Source organism: Phodopus roborovskii, unplaced genomic scaffold, assembly GCF_943737965.1.
Source record: "Phodopus roborovskii unplaced genomic scaffold, PHOROB, whole genome shotgun sequence".
Classification (NCBI taxonomy): domain Eukaryota; kingdom Metazoa; phylum Chordata; class Mammalia; order Rodentia; family Cricetidae; genus Phodopus; species Phodopus roborovskii.
The window spans coordinates 280,105-286,671 of NW_026125554.1; positions in this window are offsets into that span (position 1 = coordinate 280,105).

Genomic DNA, 6,567 nt, shown 5'->3' on the forward strand with positions numbered 1-6,567 from the left:
TAAGCCTGAGCCATAAGCCTCTGTATGTTTATTTGGGACTGAATGGCTACAGGGCCTGGGAGGACAGAAACTTCCATCTACACAGCAGAGTCTCCCTCAGATCCAGAGCCACAGAGCCCATAGCCTGGCAGACCAGAAGTGCCCACCCCATTCTGACTGGCAGTCCATCTGGAGGCCCTGATTGGCTAGTGTGACCTCAGTGACAGGAGCTGCTCTCTTAGGGAACAGAGTTCTGTGAAGGGACACAGCCCTGGCTTCCACCCAGGCACAGAACTGTCACAAACCTGCAGAGTTTGACGTTGCAGTAGAACTTGTGCCTGGACTGCAAAGTCATCCCTGTGTTGTGCCCAAGTTTCAAAAATCCCCAGAGACTGAAAGACCCTCAGAGCGTGGACCTTCACGCTCCAACTCAGGAAAGGCGACACCCCAGATCACTCACAAGAAGCGGTCTTGATGCAAACAGCATGAGGACTTTTTATTCCAAGTGCACTGGGTTTCACAGTCATACGCCACACAGGGATAGAGGACTGAGGACCCTGAGTGCAGAATTGAGACAGCTTGTATAGGGTTTACAAACCAATCATTTCATAGCATCAAAAGCCTGCACAGTGCAGGCCAATAAATTTAAACCATTTTATAGTTTTTAGACTAATCATTTTGAATCATCTAAGCTCACACTTTATAGACCAATAAGTATTCTATAGCCCGAAGGTCTGCATTCACACAGGCTCCTAGGTGGAGTGACAAATGGCAGTTAGGATAGGACACTGGGGGTGGGAGGGATGTCCACAAGCAGTTTACGAAGTCAGATAAACAGTCAGCTCATTTCCCGTTATCTTACTGGGCCAGGATTACGTACTCAAGGGCCTGACTGTCATATGCAGCAAGGAGTGTGACCTTTCCCCTATTTACTGGCAGAGGACAGAGTCTGGAATTTGAGGATTTTAGGGCTTCTTAGATAGTATTTTTAAAATTCTAGCTTCCTGGGGTCTTTCATTCCCCACTTCTTGTTAATAGTTCTAATCCTAGAACTAGGAGGACTAACGGGCAGCCTCCTCTTTGCTCGGAAGGCTCTTGTACTGTTGTCTAAGTAGCATGATCTGGACCACACTCACTCATTTCCTAACAAAAGTAACAATTTTCCAACAATGAGCAACAAGCGAGGAATGCAAATGACTGCTGGAGCAGTTGTAAGAGGCTGCCCCTGGATCCTATAACCTCGAGTGGCCTGGGGATGGGTCCAGGGGAAGAGGAGGACATATTCTGGACCGGCCACTAAGTGGGCCTTTTCACCAAGTCTCAATGTGTCCTGTGCGGTGACATCTAACATAGACCAAATTTTCAACTTGGAAGCGATGTGGAACTTGCAAGTCTCCTTCCGCCGAGTAGGCCTCCCGGAGCTGCTTCCACGCTCGCTGTCTTGCCCAGTGGAGCACCTGGAGCCTAGTGAACAGAGGCTTGGAGAACAGCACATCAGCACTATGTACAGAGGCAATGTTCACCACTGGAGGGAGCCCCCATAGAGCAATTCATAGGGGGTCAGCCCAAACGTTCCAGGTGTGTTTCTAATCCTGAAAAGCACAAAGTGTAAGAGAGCTATCCAATCATTAATGCCAGTCTCTGCGGTCAATTTAGTGAGGGTCTCTTTAATGGTTCTATTCATCCTTTCTACCTGCCCTGAGCTTTGGGGTCTGTATGCATAATGTAATTTCCAATCAATCCCCCAACGTCTTGGCCAGTCCCTGACTTACATGGGCAACAAAAGCTGGACCATTGCTGATCCTACTACCTTAGGTATTCCAAATCTTAGGAAAATTTCCTCCAGTATTTTCTTAGCTACCACGGTTGAGGTCTCCTTATTGGTAGGGTAAGCCTCTACCCATCCTGAAAATGTGTCTATAAAAACTGGCTATGGTTGGAGCCGGTATCTGGACTACAGTTCTCTTCTGAGCCTCCCATGTCTGTCAGGTTTGCAGCTGAAATTCCGAGAACTCCAGAAGGCCTCTTGCCGGTCCTATTCCCACTGCCCAAGCCCTTGTTGCTGCTCTCTGACTGAGATGGATTTTAAAGGAGCCCTTTCCAAAAGGACCCACGAGGGGCTGGAAGGGCCCGGGAGGAAGCAGCGGTGTGGGGGGTTGCTGATGCTGTTGCTCCCCTCGGCTCAGGCACCCTGGAGGGACCAAGTCCTGCAGCGGGAATGGCACCAGAGGTAGTTCGGGCACAGAGTCTGCAACAGAAGCCGGCCACCCCCTCCTCCTCCCCAGGTTGCTGAGCTCCTCTTCTGAACAGCTGTTAGTCTCCAGGCTCTCGACCTCTGATTCCAAGCCTTCTAGGACCAGAGCGCATCGCTCCTCTCCATGGGGTCCTCCCTGGCCTGCAGGGTGGCAGCAGGCAGTGGGGGCTGTGGCGGCAGCGGCTGTCAGGGGACATTGGCACGGGCATGGGCAGCAGCCTCCGCCAGAAGTGTTGACCCTCGGCCCCACCAGCAGCCAGAGATCCAAAGCAGCCAGCTGTGCCAGGTCCGCTCAAGCGCCAAGCCTGGCGGGAGGGCCTTGGGACACAGCAGTTCCAAGGGTCCGGGCTCCGGGGCCACCTCCGTGTCCTCTTCCTCTGGTGGCCGCCCCACATTGTGGAACACAATCCGGGCAACCTTCAGGCCAGGCCAAGCGATGAAGAGTGGTGGTAATGAGCCTGGCTCGGGGGCCATCTCTCCATAGCCGAGGAGTCGGCCCAGGACCCCTTATAAAGTGGCAGCTACTGCCACCGCCTTGCAGTCCCAGAGCTCAGCCCCCTGCGTCCCAGAGTTTGTATTCATCTTCTAGTCTAACAGCGAGGACTTGCGATTGATTTCCCTGTTTATCAGTTACTGATGGCTGTTCAGAGTCAAAACGAATCTGGGCTCTTACTTTTGACAGAATGTCTCTTCCTAACAGAGGGTAAGGGCATTCTGGGATACCCGGCCCACACCAAGGTCCACTGTTGTTCGGGTAGTCCATGAATACTGTTATTGCCCTGTGGCACCCATTACCCAAGATGTTTTGTCTTTTAATTTTCCTAATGGCTGTATCAGCATGGAATGCTCCACTCTGGTATCCATCAGAAATTCAACTGGTCACCCCTCCACTTTCAAAGTTACCCTGGGCTCGGGGAGGGGGTCTGAACCCTATCTCCCCTAATCTTCATCGTCCCCAGGGCTAGGACCTTTGATCCCTTGTTTCTCTTCTTGGGGCAGTCCTTTGCCCAGTGCCCTTTCTCTTTACAATATGCACACTGGTCCTTGTCGAGTGGGGTCCTGTTGCCCAGGCTGTCTAGGGCCTGTTCTAAATTTCCTAACATTTCTCTCTCTCTCTTTACTATTTTTCCCTTCAACCACTGCAGCCAAGATTTTAGTCAAATTCTTTTCCTGTCTTCTGTCACTCTGTTTCTCTCTCCCCTTTTCTCTGTCTCTCTTTCCTCTTTCTCTCTTCTCTCTCCTTCTCTTCCTCGGTCTGCCTTTTGTAATACACTTTCTCTGTCTCTTCTCTCTCCTTCTCTTTTCTCTGTCCTCTCTCTCTCTCTCTCTCTCTCTCTCTCTCTCTCTTTCTCTCTCTTCGCTTCCTCAGTCTCCCTTTCGTAATACACTTTCTCTGCCTCTTTCACTAAATCACGTAACTCAGCTTCCTGTAACCCTTCCAGTCTCTGGAGTTTCTTTCTAATATCCGGGGCCGATTGACCTATGAAGGCTAGAGCCACTGAAGCTCTCTGGGCTTCTGAGGTAGAGTCAAAAGGAATGAACCGCCTGAAGGCTTCCATGAGCCTTTCGAGAAACACCGAGGGAGGTTCGGTGAGTCCCTGCATCACCTCTTTTACCTTAGCCAAATTGGTGGGCTGTCTCGCGGCACCTCAGAGACCCGCCACCAGAGCCTGGCGATAGACTTTCAAGCTCTCCCTACCTTTGCAGCTGCGTGGGCTGCTCAGCGGCCCCAGGGACTTTTTTTTTTTTTTTTTTTTTTTTTTTTTTTTTTTTTGCCTTTAATAGTATTCTCTCCCCTCCTCGGTTGTGAAGAGCGTCTGCAGCAGCTGTTGACAATCATCCCAATTAGGCTGGTGAGAGAATATAAGGGACTCCACCAACCCCTTAAGGCATTGGGGACCCTCTGAGAAAGGGGGGGTAGTTTTCCAATTATAAAGATCTGAGGAGGAGAAGGGCTAGTACTGGAGAGGCTGCAACTGGCCACCTGGCCTGGGGGGGGGGGGTAGGGGGAGTGGGGGACGCCAAACGTGCACAGTGGCAGGGTCACAACCCCATCTGCTCAGGCGTGGCTGCTCTCCAGCTTCGAGTTCCAGTAGCAGGTCCTCCCGTCGCCGGAACCTGAGCTTCAGGGGGGACAGAAGGTCCCACTGCGGCACCCTGATCTCTAGTTCATCCGTCCAGGTGAAGGGTCAGAACTGTATCAAGAATGACTTTGAGAAACACTGAGGAAGGATAGCGGTGGCCTCTGGCCGGTCACTTCACGGGGGCCAGAGCGGGGAGGGTGCCTGGTGTTCGCCCACTGCCCTGCCCATGGGCCCTCGGATGTGGCTCGGTATGGCGCCACGGTGGGTGTGGCGTACTCCTGGGGGCAGGCTCTTGATTGGGATGAGAGCCAGGTCCAGTCTGAAAAACAGTTGCCTTCACAGCTTGGATATTCTCAGAATTAAAAGGGTTCCCTCTGGTGGCCACCCAACACCGAATGTAGGCCACTCAGAGGTACAAAAAGTCTGCCAGATCTATTCCTAACCTCAACTGACAAATTATGGGCCCAAGACTTAACTTCAGTCCAGTGGCAAAGGGTCTCTAGCATACAAAGACCACTCAGTGTTCAGTGGCGTGACTCCCCCCACCCACCTCACAGGGAAAATGATACCCAGTCCCTCCATGTCGAATTTAAACCACTGGCTGACATTCACCACGCATGGGCAATTTCAAAAGGGCTCACAGAAGATTGCTCTCACCTCTCAGCTGCACGTCAGTCCCCAACATGAGCACTTTCTCAGCCAGCATTGGGACGTGGAGGCAGGGGCATGAAAAGTTTAAACCAGCTTGGTCTGTGATCCTAAATACCCCAAAGGGGTATGTTCAGGGTGAGGATGTGGGATGAGACGGTAAAGATAGAAAGTTTGGGATCAGTAGGTCTTTCATAAATGCATGCTTGTCTGGCAGGAAATAGGTCTGGAATGGAGTCATGTGAGGAAATTCTGAGTGCCTTAATACACCCTAAGAAAATAAGACAAGAGTCTTATACCTAAGTTTCTTCAAAAGACAGAATTGTTCTGGGAATGTGTTTTCATGTTCCGCCCTGCTGTAGATAAGAGTGAGTTTATCTCAGATCACTCATTGGTTTTATATATATGTGTGTGTGTGTGTGTGTGTGTGTGTGTGTGTATGTATATATATAATTTTTATTTTACATATCAATCCCAGTTCCCTCTCCCTCCCTCCCACGCCCCCCAACCCCCTTCCCATCCCACCCCACCCCCCACTCCACAGGGAGGGTGATGCCTTCCAGGAGGGAGCATCAAAATCTATCAAGTCATTTGAAGTAGGGACTAGGCCCTCCCTCCTGCCTCTAGGCTAAGGGAGTATCTCTCCATGGGGGATGTGCCCCCAAAGTCCTTTTTTTGCACCAGGGATACATCCTGGTTCCACTGTCAGAAGTCCCTTAGACTGCCCAGGCCTTCTGAGACCCATGTTCAGTGGGTCTGAGTCAGTCCAATGCTGGATTCCCAGCTATCAGTCTGGGGATTCACTAGCTCCCCCTTGTTCAGGTCAGCTGTCTCTGTAAACTACTGTAGCCTGGTCTTGACCCCTTTTCTTATCACTCCTCCCTCTCTGCAACTGGATTCCAAGAGGGTGGCTCAGTGTTTAGCTGTGGGTGTCTGCTTCTGTTTCCATCAGCTACTAGATGAGGGCTCTATGATGGTGGATAAGTTAGTCATCAATCTCGTTATCAGGGAAGGGCATTTAAGGCAGCCTCTCCACTGCTGCTCGGATTGTTAGTTGGGGTCATCCTTGCAGGTCTCTGGACATTTCTCTAGAGTCAGTTTTCCCTTCAAACCTACAATGGCTCCCTCTATTACTCATTATTGCTTGCTGTTATTCAACTAAATGTTTATGCCTCTGTGGAAAACATGTTTTTGCCATGTGTGACATGTCCTTGTGATTGTATACAGCCAGAACTCATGAGAGCTTCACTCATGTAACCTTTCTTTATTTGTAAATACTTGGAGACAGGATTTCTTTGTGTAACCTTGGCTGTCCTCATGTGACCTTTCCTAACCAGCAGACATTATACTGTCAGGGGCTCTGAATAAAGTTTGCTATTGCATTATGTTTCAGTCCACCTAAAATACAAGCTTCATTGTCCCAGGTCTCACTGCTGTAGAGTGGTGGCAGAGACCCACCCTGACCATGCCCCAGCCCCTCACTGGGAATTTTAGGTGGGGCTCCACCCCTGACCATGCCCCCAGCCACTGAGGAATTCTAAGCAGGGTCCCACCCTGACCAACACTCTGAGCCCCTCACCTGGGGATTCTAAGCAGGGACTT